This window comes from Ammodytes marinus, assembly GCF_949987685.1.
Source record: "Ammodytes marinus genome assembly, chromosome: 5".
NCBI lineage: Eukaryota > Metazoa > Chordata > Actinopteri > Uranoscopiformes > Ammodytidae > Ammodytes > Ammodytes marinus.
The window spans coordinates 27,511,431-27,528,978 of NC_137234.1; positions in this window are offsets into that span (position 1 = coordinate 27,511,431).

Consider the following 17,548-nt stretch of genomic DNA (forward strand, 5'->3'; position numbering starts at 1 on the left):
AACAATTTGTCCTACATGCCGAAATGCATTGAGTTGCTGCCATGTGATTTGCTGATTAGTTGTATGTCTTAAACGGAAATTGTACCGGTGTACCTAAATAAAGTGGCCGGTCAATGTATATTTCATGTGGAATAACTATATGACATTTGCCTTTTAATTTCTTGCAGAGAGTTCAGATGAGAAGATCAAAACATCTATCTTGTCTTTACGCTGAATCTGAGGCTAGCATAGCTTAGCATAAAGAAATGGGAACACTGTGACCCTGGTTCTGTCTGAGGGTGGGGGCACAATATACCACTTCATTGGGGATTGTTTGTGCTATTGGCCGTCTCCCCAATTGGTAAAAGGCTGATTTTTGGGTGAAGGCAAGTGGGCTAACTGGTTATGGTTTATGTTAGGGTAAGTATCCAGATAATGAATCTTCTAAGTCAATGTAAATAAATACCCAACAAGTGGCCTGAGTTAACCTATGTGGGTGTGTGTGTGCTAGAGTGACAGCTCGGATTGATCTCGAAACTCACAAGGATCATTTTCAACACGCACTGACACATCTTCACCTTCGCAAGCCCCACCTATAGAGCCAATTCTCATTTATTTTTTTTTTTTTTTTTTTTTTATTATTATTCTTCCGGACAATTACACATAATACATCATTTTCTCATTGCATATTCATACATATTACTTTGTGTTATCGTCCGAAGGGAAGCAGGAGAAGCCAAAGGCTTATCGGGTCCCGCCCCCACTGCCATAAGATTCAGATACACAGATACACAGCTACTACAGTAAGAAATTTTTTTTTTCTTTTTTTTAAGAAGATTCATTCTAATACACAGATAATTTTAGGTCTCTATTTTCCTCTCTGCCTGTGACAATGCAGATATGGCCTTGTCCATTTCTTCTCTAGTAGTAAACTAAGCCTTTTTTTTATTTAAGCCTCTTTCCGAAGAGAGTCCAATTTTCACCTTGTGTTCTGCCTGAGCACACCTATGCTATGACCACATATGGATCATTGTAAACTAATACACTGTTAGACTATTTTGTCATAGTATCGCATGCTTGTCCGCAGAGGTGTAATTTCACTGAGTACATTTACTCAATGTCTGTACAGTACAAGTTTGACTCGCTTGTACTTAACTTGAATCTTTTTCTTTTTATAGTTACTCTACTCTTTCCTAAACTACATTGATCTGATAACTGATCAGTTACTAGTTACTTTACCAATTCAAATATCTGCACACATAAAATGCAGGACTTTTACTTGTACCAGAGTATTTTTACAGTTTACTATTTGTGCTTCTTCTAAAGTAAAGGAACAAAGTACTTCTCCACCATTGCTTGAGCTCAACCTAGTGCATCTTTCAGCATTATACAGTCCATACGAGCTAAATACTCTTTAAAAATCAGATACTTTTGTAACAGGTGACTTGTAACGGAGTCGTTTTTCTAGTGAGGTATCTCTACTCTCACACAAGTATGGTTTTCAGCTCCTCTTTACACCGCTGCTTGTGTGTTACACTGTGTTCATAGATAGTATATGGGTTCCAATACCCATACTTCCATACTATTTAGGATGATAGAAAAAGATTTAGAATGTCCCAATAAATGCATGTCAAATGCAGTATGCCAAAAATACCAAGATGCCCTTTTACATCCAATTACTTTTTTTGCAGCATGGAAACCATCAAGCTTTAGTATGTAGTATAGTAAAAAAGTATGTGATTTGGAACGCTGGGTTAGTTTTCATCACGTTGATGTATGTACAGTATTGTCATTGCATGGGTTTTGAAATGGTTGCGTATCCAAACCGCTCCTCCATACCTCGCTATTCCCCGGATGTCTTAAGTGTCTCCCATGTTCATTAACACGCAGGTGCCGTGTCGTGACAGGAGAGCTTGATTTAGTGTCATTGTATGGGCTGACAGGGTGGGTGTTGACACAACCGCACACTGATACTTGGCTCACTGATACCAAATGTCGTTAGAATAAAGAAAAAGCCGGTGAGCAGGAAAGAAGGCAAGGGATCATGGGAACATTTCGATCTCTTCCTCCCTCCTGTAAATAACACATTTTCTTCATCCCCTTGCATGTCTCTTTTCAGAGTAAAAGCATTCCGGTTAGTGACCTATTAAAAAGCTGTGGAATGTTCAGAGTAGACCCCTCTGACCTTGTAATGGTTTGACCCGGTAGTTCAGGATCAAAGACAAACTGCTCAACCTGGCCAAAAGAAACAGGGGGTTGGGGGGGGGGGGGGGGGGGGGGGGTCGCATACCTCTGTTCACTTAGCCTGCACTGTTATTCAGTGTGTCATAATATGGAATAGACCAATTAGTGTATTAAAAAAACATTAAGCTTTGGCCTTCTACTTAGCTAGTGTTACTGTCTGTAAAAGTGTATGTTTGGTGACTGGCTTTACAGGAAGCTAAATGTGTTTTGAGGTGAGGTTGACTGCGAATCAAATTTCAGTTGAAACATTAACGTTCGGCTGTTATTCTGCTCTGAGAAGTTGTATTTATATTAAGGAGCCCCTCGGCACTACAACAAGGCACACCATGACACACCACCCGGATTTGTAGCATTTTGCTGAGGCATAATGATTAACAAGGCTACATTTTCCAGTGCTGTGCGTGATGGCTTTTCCAGGAGGATTTGTCGTAATGAGAAATGTTTTGCCCCCTTTGTGATGTCTCACATGAAGAATCCAGAAAATTGCTGTTTGGGACGTCCTGGGAAGCTGATGGATAAACAAAGGCATATAGCATATTATAACATCTGCCGTGGTAGTTTGGTTTCTTGTTTCCATTCATGTCGGTTCTTTTGCATGCTTGTCTTGAAGTCTCAAACATTAGATAATAGATTTCAGTGAATATATGTGGAAAGTTAGGTGATGGGCCGATGTTTGTGTTGCACAGAAACATTGGAGCTTTATTATTACTCTGTTCTATTGTTCTTGATTCATTTAAACAGCACTCCATGTAGAAAGAATCCTGCCACATATTGCAAGGATGCAGTTAAGGGTTAATTGGCATACAGTATTTAGAGTTAATACTCAATGTTGACTTTAGACCAATTTCGTGGCACAACTTGCCCCCGGTGCGGGGTAAGTTGTGCCTTTGGAGAGAATATGTTGGGGTAAATCGTGCCATTGATATACTGTATATATCTCATAAACTATAATGCTATATAAAAGCAAGACAAATCCATTAGAAAATTACTAATTTAAGGTTTTTTCAAAGTAAATATTTTACAAAGGGTCAATTTTCTTAAACAAGGCCTAGCAGGTCTATGTGGTTAAAGCTCACAATGACAGTCACCAGCAAACTCATCATCATCATGCTGGCCATCTGTACTCTCATCAGTGGTGTTGTTAAGTGGAATGGAGATGTCTGTCTCTTCTGAGCTACTGTAGACAATCACTTTATTTTTGGTGACCAGCGTATACAAGCCCTGGCCCGTTGGCACAAATCACCCAAACCCAAGCATTTTGGAAAAACTAGCACGATGCAGCAGTTTAGGGCTAACATTGTGTTAACTGTAAAGACTCATAGTGTAGCATACTAAAGCACCAAAAGATGTGTCAAATGTTTTCAAACTTGTCTATAAATGTTCAGACACAATAATCAAAAAACCTTGATCATAGAAATGTTACTTTGAAAGTCAAAAAACAGTTTTTTGGAGCGCTTACATCTCATCCCATGTGTCTCCCTTATATACAAGATGAGTCAAATAGATGCCTCTTCAAATGTGGTCACATGACCAATTTCTTCTATGGTTTTCTAGAAACAAGGGGTGGCACTACTTCCCCCCTGGCACAACTCACCCCACCTTCCCCTACTATTTAATATAGTATGCTAGTATTAAATAGAATCTGTATCTGCCCATGCACTTCCATTATTTACAGTGTTATGAACAATCACTGTTAATCTGTATACAGAATATCCCACAGGAGAAGTGGAAAACTGCAGTATGCGAGAAAAAAAACATATCAATTAGAAATCTGTGAATGTTGCAAAATTGGGCAACCATCTCAAAACAAGAAAGAAAATCCATGAATTGAGGAAAAGTTCTAAATCCATAGCTGGATTGGAAGCAGAGGTTAATGATTGCCTCCAGTTCCCTAACATCCTCCCTGTTGAGCTAATCTTCAATCACATTCTTTCATTGGAGGGGAAAGTGGAGAAGAGTCCATCTCTGTACCTGATACCTGCACTACAGTACATCACATTATGCTGAACTGACCTGGGAGTGTCTCTGTCTCAGTGCTGGCAAGGACACCAGCTCATCAAGTGCTGGCGTGAAAAAAACAACAGGGGTTGCACAAGTCTTTGACAGGCTACAAGAGGGAAAAAAGTACATACTGTAATTTCAAAAGCAGAAATTCTTCTTGAGGAGATTTTGAATGACAACTCTGGCTATGTTTGGAAATGATCTTATCCTGGAATATTAAATCCCTTTGAGATGGATGAATGTCAACATCATAAAAGCGTCAGAATGAGTTAAACTCTGATTGTGAAAAACGCTGTGAGGATTTCTGATTTACAGCTTATTTGACAGGTTAACGACGGCCAAAAACAAGTGCATTAAAATATAAATGCTGTGGTGGAACTCTTTGCTAGGTTTACATGTAAAGTTATTCGAAAGTTCAACGTAACTATTAGCTCGTTTCAAATTGTGTCATTTACTCAATTGGGTCAATCCATTAAAACGGTTGTCATCTATATTTTATAGTTATAAATGACAATGTGAAAACAATTTGACGATAGGAAGGTTGTCACTCGTAGTGATGAACCTGCAGAGAATTATCAACTGAAACCTTCACTTTAGAGAGATTGTGTGATGTCACACATGGGAAAATGTAGTGTTAGACAGTGAGACCATAACACCCTATTTCTGACTTTTCTCGGGCTAGGATGAACCGATTTCTAACATTTTTGCACATTTATACATTATCATTACATTATATTTATTTTAAAAAATGAACAGAAGACGGCACTCAAATCTTTCATTAGCAAGAAAGATGTATTCGCTGATTGGCCGACCGTATATGGCAAAAGTTTAATTTACCAGTTGGTCCCGCTCTGAATACGTCACCTTGTTCATTGCAAAATGGAAACATGGAGACACACATACAGTAGACATTTATATAGCTATCCTGACCAGAGCAGAGATAAAGTGAAGTAAATGAAAAAAGAAAAGAAAAAAAAAAAAGACGCCCACACACATCTATACACAAACACACCCTCTGTAGAGGTAATAGGAAGTGGCAGGCAGGAAAAGTGAAAGGGGCAGCATCTGTTTCCCTCTATTCATCTGCTGGCCACGGTGATGAGGCCGGAGTCAAGAGTGAACATCCTGCACGTCGCTCTTCCCTTTCATGACATGGTCTCATACACACACACACACACACATACTCTTACACTCACACACATACATAAACTCACACACACACGCACATAAACTCTCACACACACACACACACACACACACACACACACACACTGTGACCCTCTACAGATGTGCAGCAGCCCTGCCATTGCTCCATTTAGCAACATCTGTAAAATCACTCACACGGTGCCGCTGCTGCTATGTGTCACTTCTCCAGAGACGGTGGCGGCGGCCATGTAATAACACTAAGGGATGTCTGCTCGCTTCACTGGAAACAAGCATGTGAGTGAAACCACCGCGTTCCAAAGCCAGACATGCATCAGTTCATTCTCTCTTTGTATGAAATCACATGGGGGAAAAAAAGTTAAAGGAATAGGTCTAACATTTCAAAATGTGCTTATTTTTGTTAGAATAATAGATGATGATGATAAATTTGAAAAAAGCATTGATGGAACAGCATTGGCTAGCATGTGTCAACAAAGTCCCATTCAAAGCGAAAAAAAACTTCAAAGAATGTATCATACTTGCACAAGTATTGTTTGTTTATCTTTTGTCTGATAGATTTCCTCTATGCCTAGTGCAATAGACATATTACACGTACGCAACAGTTTATTTTGAAACAGTCCCACATGCTCCCCCCCCTTTTGTTTCTTAATCCGCAGACAGAACTAGCCCCCTTAGATATCAATTGATTTGGTTTGGTTGGTCAAAGTTAACTTTGATTGGTCAAAGTTAACATGAGCTGTACACTTTGACCAATCAGAGCGAGGCTCCGATTCTCTGTTCTTATTGGCTGTTGGGACCGTCCATTCACTTTGGCACGACTTTGTTGGTGTAGAGCGTGTCAGGGAGGGACCATAGGGGAGGGACCAAAGAGAACAAGTGGAGCGGTTGCGGTATTTGATTTGGATCTATATCCCAACTGCTATTTTCTCCCCAAATCCTCCACCCCAGCTTTAATACATATATATAATTATTTATTTCAGACCCAGGGGGATCCATATCAACACAAACAACATAAACAAGTAGACAAACACAGAGTAAAAAAATAATAATACACAGCCTTCCAGAATATTCAGTGCCAAGCATACAGACATGATCGCCAATGGTTCCACAGTCTGGAAGAAAATCTGACCGAACTGCAGAGAGGGTTGGCCAAAACTGCAAGTTATTTTCGGACTCAGATGCCCTACACATAAATCCATACATCAGGCCACGCAGCACAGCAGCGCAAGTAGGGACCCCAACACTTACAAACATTTGGCTTGCGCTGGAGCTTCTTGGAGCTCTCAGCAGCAGCCTCATGCTATCATTATAGGCCACTTTAAGCTTTCTAATGCTGCCTTGTTTATAACGACACCACAGGTGGGCAGTATACATCGGTGTACAATATGCTCTAAAGAGTGAGATTTTGAGCACAGAGGTACAGAGCACATACTAAACTTACGGCAGAGCGTGTTCGCTTGTGCATACAGCTTCCGATGCTGCCTATAGATACATACTAACATCATTTAATCTGTCGCTCTGAGAGTTTTTTTGGTTTGTGAAAATCAGAACATGTGACACTAATGTGGTTGTAAAACCGTCATGACAGCCTGTCCCCGCCTCTCTAAATAATAAATGGAGTCATTACGTAATGAGCTGCAGCGATCCCAGGCTACAGTATGTTGTAACACCACCCAACCCTGACCCCTATGTGTAATGAGGACACACCCTGCCACCATCCTGATAAATGGTGGTGGGAGGGGGGGGGGGGTTGTTCTGTTGTCCAGAGCAGTCTGGTTAACAACACCTGGGCAACACAATTTCAAAGGTAGTTACTTTCTGTATAAATCACAACATTTAGATTTTAAAAAGTTGTTTTTCTTCAAATCAGTAAATCTAAAAATCCGATAGCCTTCAAATAGTTTGGCATTGTATGTGTGTGTGTGTGTGTGTGTGCGCATCTGTGTGTGTGCGTGTGCGTGTATGCTTATTCCCAAAGTGAAATGCATCATTACCTGTCCTTAATTTCTGTAGAAGATGATTGATTAGTTGTTGGCGCTAAGCTCAGAAACCACCCATCTGTGGGAACCCGTCTTTCACACACACACACACACACACACACACACACACACACATACACATATACTCACACAATGCTGCAACCTGTCAACCAAGCTTTTTTTTTCTTCCTGTAAATATTTATAAATGTGGTTAGGCAATCATATAGATGTGTTAAAAGTTTTATAACCTTCAATGTTTAAAAATCTTAGGCAGTGACTGCATTCGACAGCGGTGTGGAACTTGAGGTCAAGGCAGCTTGGGGCAGTGTGTGTATTGACTCCTGGTAAATGTTTAAACCACGGTTTACATTAGTGCACTGGTTGGAGCGCAACAACCATACCTGCCACCCACCCCCACTCACCACTGATACACTTGACTGGAAAACACTGGAAGGCAAAAGAATCTTTCAAAATAAAATCCCAATCGCAAATATTGAAATGACAGATTTAAACTGGATTTTTAAAAAATCTGTATGTTAGCATTGAACTGCTCAGAGAATGGAATCAAATCATATCAAATCAAAATATATATCAAATATCATCAGACCCTTTAAAAAGATGACTTATTTCCATTTATTTCATCCATTCTACAGGATTAGATATATCTTTTTTTAATCTGTTTCCTTTAGCCAGGTCCTCTCAGCTCACCCGGATGCCGATGCCTAACTGTTCCAATCTATTTGACCCGGCCCCTGCCCCGCTGGAAAACAACTCCCGACTAAAATAGATGAGTGTCACGTCCTCTGTGACCGTATAGTGAAGTGAGGACAACGCCACATAAACGCTGCCCATGTCTGATGCCAGTTTTCTAATATGCTCCCCTGCCTTTTGATCTTTGTTGTTCCAACAGATGATGCTCCGGTGCTCGGTCCCCTCCACATTGAACCATAAACTCTAAACACACAACAGGACTCAGCTGTGCTTAATTGCAGACGCAGTTCAAACAACCTGCAGTCAAAGGATCAACTTTAGTTATTGGTAACAAATCCTTATTGAACTTATTAAAGCTATAGTGTGTAACTTCTGTTCCCCACCGTGAGGAATTCTCAGTTATTACAACAAAACTGAAGCATTTTGTGGGCTACTACTTGGGATTTTTCTGACCACCTGAGCCATTGTCAAGGGGCGACACCAGTTTGTAAACGCTTCCATACTGAGAAATACAGAGAGAGTTTTGCGGACGTGATAGGCCTTAATCAACTTTTTGTCCACTCGTTCAGCGATGGCTTTAATGTAACCGAAAGTCATGTGTATGAAAAAGGTACGCACTATAGCTTGAAGCTGCATAATAGAATTCCATTGTTGTTCAATAACTATTAAGAACAATCAAATTAACCACAGCGTTACACTTGGAGACATGTCCCTGCATTGCAATGAATACAGTCAGTGTATGGCAATACCACACATACAGTACACCTCAAAGCTGCCTATTCACTAGCAAACAAAATTTGTACTAATACGTGTCTGAAAAGAACCTCCAACAAATACATTTGAAGAAACAATTCATAGGACTGCTATCTATACTATATATATATATAAGTTTAAGGTGAACTATGTAACTTTGGGTGTGTCAGAGAAGTGAACATTTTCTAAGGTATATTCTCATAACTGAATAAACAAACTTACTTCACAGGAAAATGTGATCACTGGCACACTGTTTGAAGTAAGACAGCAGGGCCCACAGTTTGGTTTTACAAACATATTCTAGTCTTAGGTTTGGTTCCAGCTTCCTCAAAATAATTAAGTTTTGATTTATGATGATAGAATTATTCGTTACCAGGAATAACATATAGAGAAAATATGTTTTTTTAAACTATCTGCAGGCTCTGCTAATGTAGACAAATCCCCCTCCTCTGCAAACTGCATAGTGCACCTTTAAGCTATTTCCTGGGATAAGTGAAACTTTGACCTGCCAGTGGAGCTCTTAATACAAAATCTCCTGGGATCACTAAAGCCATTTGGGACTCATCCTATGGGGACCGTGATGTCTGCTTTCAACTGTACACACATGTCAGTCCAAATCCAATGGTTGTTGAGATATTTCAGTCTGGAACCAAAGACAAACCATGTGCGGTGCCCACACCGCTATAGCCTGGCACAAAATCTGAGCATTCTACCACACGGGCCACAACACAATGAGTCATTCCCAAGTAAAGTTTGGAGCCCTATCATATCATAAGAGTGGCCATTTCCTTCCCCCTGCCGTTGTATCATGACTTCTCACAATGAGCCAAGGTCTAGCACATTAAACTTCCATGAAGGCAGCAGAGGGGAACTCATTTACACTAAATAAAAGCTGAAGTACATATTTCAACCCCCCGCTTAGAGGCAGCTCTAGTACTATGCTATTACTCATGTACAATAGCAGCGGTTGAAGTCATAACTATACTGACTCAGCAACTTTAACAGGACTCTTTAGATTTACAAATGACATCAAGTAATCCGGCGGGTCAAGAGAGTGCAATAAATCTAATAGAACGGCGGATCTTTGAACCTGGTGTTTTTTATATATATATATATATTTGCACAGACTGATAGAACAGATGTTTCTTTGTTCGGCTCTGAAGCGTTTTCACTTGTGTTCCCCCCCCCCCCCCCCACCCCTCCGATGTGTTACGTCACCACTACTGCTCTGTCTGTCTGTCTGTCTATCTGTCTGTCTGTGTGTCTGGCTGGCTGGCTGGCTGAGCCGCTTACATGAAATATTGATCATGTCTCCGCCCTCCCTGCTGGCGTTTGCCTTATTAATTGACTGACTGAGATGATTGAAGCGACAGAATAAAAACAAAGAACAGAACTGGCTCATCGGGTTCATAACAGTCCAGGCTTGACTCCCCATAACCCCCCCCCCCCCTCATTCCCCCTATAAATTACAGTGTTTCATTCCTCCTGTTTATCATCTGCTCTCGCACTCACCCACCTCGGTACTGCAATTCAGACTCTCTCTGTCTTTCTCTCTCTATCTTTTCTCTCTCTCTCTCTCTCTCTCTCTCTCTGTCTCTTGTTTTGATCTCACTCCGTCCCCCCCTCCCCGCTCTCTCGGGGTAATGAGACACTAAATCTGACAGGGCATTTCCAGGGCAACAACACACTCTTTAACTCCACTGTGTAGAATCCGTTGGGTTTGTGACTCTACTCAAAAAACTCAGGAATAGTTTGACATTAGTTTGACTATACGCTGAGTTTGCTTCATTTCTAGGAGTGAGATCAGAAGCACAATATCAGCTTCAGTGTCAATGTGTTCAGTCTGTAGTCAGGGTGTGGTTATCCTGGCATTACAACATATATGTAGGCCTACCCAGTAGACCCTTCAGGCCCTCTGGTAGCAGTGGCATTGGCTACTGGAGCGCCTGGTTTAGCCTTGCTTTTATGTAAAGTGTGTTTCCACATGTTTATGTTCGGCACTTGGAGTTGCACTTTGATGTATGACCTGTGCAACAAAGACGCTGACTAGGATTATGTGGACGGAATATCAACAATCACAATATTTGTTAATTTATTCTCGCCCTCCCTTATTTGTTACTGTTGTGCTTGAGATTTTTATGTTGTGTGTTTTTTTTGTTTTTTTTTTGTTTTGTTTTACATAGTACCAGTTGGAGGGTTACATTTCATGATACGCTGCTTGGCGTAGTAATACATGGCGGAACTACGCTTGAAAAAAATGCAAAGTCCTAATTTGAGCGACGATGAACAGATATTTAGTTTTTAGTTAAGCGGTTATATAGAGTACGTGGGGGTAAACCGTTTTTCGGCTGTCCCCCTCTGCAGCAGTACAATGTTGACTTCTGCTACGGCAACTTCTCCCTCAAACTTTTTTAAATGACTGTGCTGACCGTCATTTCCATAGATTAACAGACTAACTATACATACCTTATACCACCCCACTTCAAAAATACTGAACTATCCCTTTACGATAATTCCAGAGCAACTTCAATGTAGTGTCTTGGAACCTGCCAACAGCACACACACAAAAAAATATAAAAAAAAAAAATCTACTACTATCGTAAATCTATCACTCATTTTTGTTTCTGACTCAAAACATGTGATGAACCCCGCATTCCCGAGCTGAAATCGTGTTTTATAATCCCTTTCCCATGAAGGGCGGCTAACCTTTGTAGAACTGGAAGAACTTGTTACTGTTTTGTTATTGCTGTCTCCACCTTCATTAACCAAATGCAGTGTTGTCAATTTTTTTTGATTGAATGAGGTCACTAGAGTTCTCCCCCCCATCCCCCCGCCCTCCCCCCCCCCACCCACATGCATTTGCCCCTTAGCATTTGAGTAATAAAGTCCCATGTTGGCATCATTGACCAAATGTAGCAAGTACACACCTGTTCTCTGGGATTGTTACAAAACATTTTGTACATTTGTAGGAAACCACCAGCACACCACTAACCAATAACTACATGATCCGACACAAAGCTTCAGGATGTAACTGCTGGATTGACACTCAGTCTATAGACTGACATGCTTCTGTTTGTGTGTATATGCTGAAGAACCAGGACAGTTTTTGCAGCCAGCCCAGGTGTGGGAGGTGACAGTTACCTTAGCATTAGCCGCATTGTCCTTCTGCACAATTCCTGAACAGTAGTAAGACAGTCTTAATGTTATCACTAAAACTGCCACCGGGTACTGTATATACAATATTGAAGCCCTGTCCACTCTTTGACATTTCCTTAAACTGTGTTGTGATACAGTAAATACAGTCAAAATGAATCCTGATTAATAACACAGGCATTTATATCTATAACCGCCACCCTTATATAAAATGTCATCTATTTTCGCCAACTCAATATACTTAACTTAATTAAATATTTGTATTCCCCTTACTGATTATCATTCTATTTATAACTATTATTTCACTATTTCAATAAATTAAATAGGAATGAACCTATTTTATAATCGCCTATAACTGTAACATTAGCCTATACTAACTAATGCAGTACAGCCAAATACAGTCAAAGTTTGATTCAAATGTTGCTCAACTCTGATTGGTGCAAAGAAGTTACACTACATCATCACCTTTCTCAAACGGAGCTGATCAAAGCAGTGAGAAAAGCACACACTCTCGACAAAAAAGCCTGTTCTAGCTTTTGGCTGAAATAGTTTTCATCTACACACCAACCATTTGAGAAACAATATAGGTGTTCTGGCCCTTTTAAATTGAAATCCAAGCAGCACTGTCCAATTTGTCACATACACCACATCCATTTCATACCCTGATATTTATGTCCCCCTCCTTTCCTCCATTGCTCCTCACTTTCAACACACACACACTGCACTATGGCTTAACAGAGGCAGTGATGAGTGCAAAGGGGTAAACTAGCTTTGACAGAAACACTTCAACTGGGTTTAAAAGGAGTTTAAAATCAAGTTTATAATAGGCTCAAATTACATGTGCCGTTAGTTAACGCTCTCTCCTTCTTTCTCTCTTTTCCCTGGGTCTCTTTAAAGGTCCCGCTAACTCCTTTCATCTTGCTTCACCACTGCTGTCACCACATCGTGATTGTCCAAGTAAAAATGTCTGATTATATTTGGGTCCTTTGTCTAGCCCCCCATGTCTTAATGCAGGCCGACATGGCAGAGCAGCCTCTCTGGCCCTATACAAGCTGTTTCTGCTTTATTATTTATGATCTCGAGTCTACATACGCAGTTGTCAGTGTTGGTAGATTTTTTATAGAGGATGGGGATTTAGACGCATTTGGCCTTGGGGGAAAAACAACCCTGTCTAAATAAATAATACCACTGACAAGCTCTATAAATCATGAGCTAAGGGGACTTGTTACTCAGGGGTCAGCACCCTACGTAAGCTATGATAAAAGGTTAATGATGGAGGGGGGGGATCTACCTCTGACATTGGCACAGTACAATGCTGCTGTAGCATGTGATGGGGGGGGGGTCTTCAGAAAGCTTTCGACAGGGTGCTGATTTTATTTTTTTTAAATATCCATGTCAACCTTATAGTTAGTCGGTCAGGGCATAACTTTACCACAAAGTGAAATATCAATAATAACAACTATGGAAGGCCTTATATTTTGGTACTAACATTAATGAATTATTTTGATTTTTTTTTGGTGATCCCCTGCCACTTCTGTTACCATGTCTCCTCAACTTATTGGATTGATGTGCAAATATTAGTATATTAGAATGCTAAAATAAAATGAATGTTAATGTGTTAGATATCAGTGTGTTTACATTTTCATTGTGAGCATTTTAGCATCACTAGCTCAAAAAGCTGCAAGTGTAACAGTATATAAAGGAGAGAAGTACTTAATGAATAAGTTATTTGTGATGCAATGTATCCAAAATGAGTACACAGAGCACCGTATTGTCTTACTTTAGTTTGGTAGATAATCAATCTCTATACGTTTAGGAACCGCAGTTCAGAACATGCACACGTTACTTCAATGTCCAAGTGTAATTTAAATGTTTTCAATTCAAGTTTATATTGCAGATTGAGATTAAAAATCATTATGCATTACATTTTTACTATAACCACAGTAGGGTAATAATTAATATAATATATAGTCAAGCTATAGTGTGTAACTTCTGTTTCCCCCATGAGGAATTCTGGGTAGTTACAACACCACTGTCTGCATGTATTTTATTCCTTCTGCTGTACATCCAGGTTACTTCTTAGCAGTAGAATCGACAACTGAAACATTTATCGGGTGCTTCTTGGGATTTGTCTGAGCTCCTCAGTGTTGGGGGGTGGGGGGGGGGGAAGTGAGGGGGGTGACACCAGTTTATAAATGCTGCCATACTGAGCAATACAGAGAGAGTTTTGTGGAGAAGATAGGTTTAGGCAAGTTTATTTATATAGCACAATTCAGACACAAGGCCATTCAAAGTGTTTAATCAATTTTGTGTTTGGCGATGGCTTGAATTTAATCTGAGGGAGTTATTTCACTTTGACATTGGCAGTCATGGACTTCCATAGACGGGATCAAATGAGGAAAGATGATTCTGTTTGTCTGTACTCATCGCTTCAATGGAAGACAATCTCCCAAATCCTGTGAGGACTTCTTCAATATTTGAGAAGCTATGTGTTGGCCACAAGAACACACACACACACACACACACACACACACACTCACTCACTCACTCACACACACTTACTCACTCACTCACTCACTCACTCACTCACTCACTCACTCACACACACACACACACACACACACACACACACACACACACACACACACACACACACACACACACACACACACACATCTCCCATCACATTGCTTGTGACATGAACAGGGGATTCACTAGTTAACACACGTAGAGACGTACAGTAGCAGCAAAAGGCCGAGCCACCCCAATTTCCGCTGGTCTATTTTTAGTTTGTAATACATCCTGAAGATGAAAATTGTTTTTAAAGTAATGCCAGCTGTGTGTATGCGATTTGTAGGACACACAAAGCACTTCACAAACACACACACACACACACACACACACACACACATGCAGTCCTGCCCGTCTGGGAGCTTTTCGTCAGGGATTAATTTAACACACAACTGCACGTGCGCACACACACACACACACACACACCCTTTCGCACACTATCCTCTTTTATCCAGGCTGGACAGCTGTTGGTGTGTGCGTCTCCACAGCCTTAAAGCCCAGAGTGAAACTCATTTATTAGTTTGTTGTGTAAACCTTAGTCTGTTGTGCTGCTCTTCTTCTTCTGCAGTTTTTCATTTTGAGGTTTTTAGTCCATACTACGTAACATCGTTGCGTCATTCATACGCTTCCTTGCCTCTCCCATCACACGTGAGAGCGCACACACACACACACACACACACACACACACACACACACACACACATAAATACTGGTATGTCTGTACACACACAGACAGACACACAGGTACAAAAGACATTATACACTGAAGATGTCAATTTAGATGAAAGTGTAAAAGAGTTCTGAAATACAAAATAATTAATTTGATATATCAGTATACCAGCAATAATACGTGATACGCAGCCACATTGAAGGATTTGCAACTTATTTCTGTTTTATTTCCATGTAAATAGAATGTCAAACCTCCAGCTACGTAAGCTAACCAGATGGTTTCAGTTCATATTTAGCATGGGAGCGCTACCAAAGTGTTGAGCTGTTTCTTTAAATCATCCATGTCATCCTGGTAGGTTGTTTATGCTGGTCCCATGACCCCACCGTTCCTCTTTTATTAACCATATCTGTGAAAGAAAGCTTCCTCTGTATCACTCCATTTAGTACAAAACACATTGCCTGAAATGGCCTGGAAACTGTTGGGAGCTTGGTGTATTTAAAATCATAGGAAATGTGCCTTAAAAGTCATTTTATCTGTCACATACACAACAGTCACTGCAACATAAAGCTGGCTATGATATTATTTTTGCTTTTGTATTACACAATGTAAAAAATCCCATGGATAGTATTTTTAATTTTGTGTATACACATTTTATTTTACATTCTTCTTAATATTATATTGTCCAACTTATTTCTAATTAATTAAATGTGTGTCTCGTGATGCTTTCTATACTTGTGTTTCTTATACATTTTTGTTCTTTTACGTTGCCTGAGACTCAACAATTTCAACACTTAACACATCAGTGCACACATATTAATGTGCACACACACACACACACAGACAGACAGACACACACACACACACTCATGCACGCACGCACGCGCACACACACACACACACACACACACACACACACACACACTCACACACACCGTTTTACACACGCAGCATGTGTGTCCAGGTGTTGTGATATAAACTGCAGAGTTTGGTAGAAAGAGGTGAGCATCTGCTGCCCAACTGGCCCGCATACCACCTCACACTTTTTCTGCCAAACACAACACCAATGGGGGCAGCACACACACACACACACACACACACACACACACACACACACACACACACACACACACACACACACACACACACACACAAAATACTCCAACATGGTTGCATAATATATTGCTCAGTCTCCCTGTCTTAATCCCTGTTTGACTCTCTTTATCTCAGTGTCACACACACACACATACACACTATTGAAAGTATCCCCTGTCAAGTTACATAAATGTCTGTTTGTAAGTAAAATCAATAGTCTCACATCACACTGCCTCGCCCCAAACACACACACACACACACACACACACACACACACACACACACACATAATGGTGTTGGTAATTGTTAAGCCTCTTCATTTCATAGTATTAGTGTTTATTTGCTTGTACAGTATGTTTAGTTTTTCACAGAGAAAACATTTCGGCAGAGTGCTGTAACACACTGATTCAAAAAGCTATGTTATGCTGTTTCTACCTGCGTCTACTCTATAAAAAAATAAAAAAAAACTTTCCTCAAATGATTTAATCAATTGACATTTTGACATGGGGAACCTGTAGCTTGTGGTGGATGATAGGGAGACAAAGATCACCGAGGAAAGCAGAGCCTGTCTATATCAAATGAACCTGCTGGCAGTGTGTAACCCAACCGCAGTCTGCCACTGAAGACGCAGGAGAAAGTGGACGTCGGTTTGCCAGCTACCCATCACTCAAATATTCCCCAAGTTGTACATCAATCCTTTTAACGGATGAACCGTCACTTTGCCAGCACCACAGATGATGAATTCTACAAACCACCAAACAAAAAACCTGTTCTGGTCTTTAAAAAGCCAGTCAGTATAGTGGGAATGCAATGGGTGCTATCAGATGACAGTATAATCGCACTGACTGACATACAGCTCCGGAAAAAAAGTTAAGAGACCAGTCTGGATTTTTCTTAAATCTTCATCTCTACATTACTTATTGAAAATGCTCTTAATGACAAAAAAAATATGTATTGGAATTTGGTAGAAATGTTGTCAGTAGTTTATATTATAAAACCAAAATGTTCATTCTACTCATACATATGCCAATAGTAAAACGACAGACACTGAACATTTGGAGTGGTCTCTTAATCTTTCCAGAGATGTAGACACAGATCAGCAGGCCAACAGTCGACAGAACTGTGGGATGGCCCCTTATGGGAAATGTTTCATCTGTATATGCAAATGTAATGTATATATCACTTATACACTTTAAATGGCATCAGTTCTTTCAAATGTATAGTTATAGTG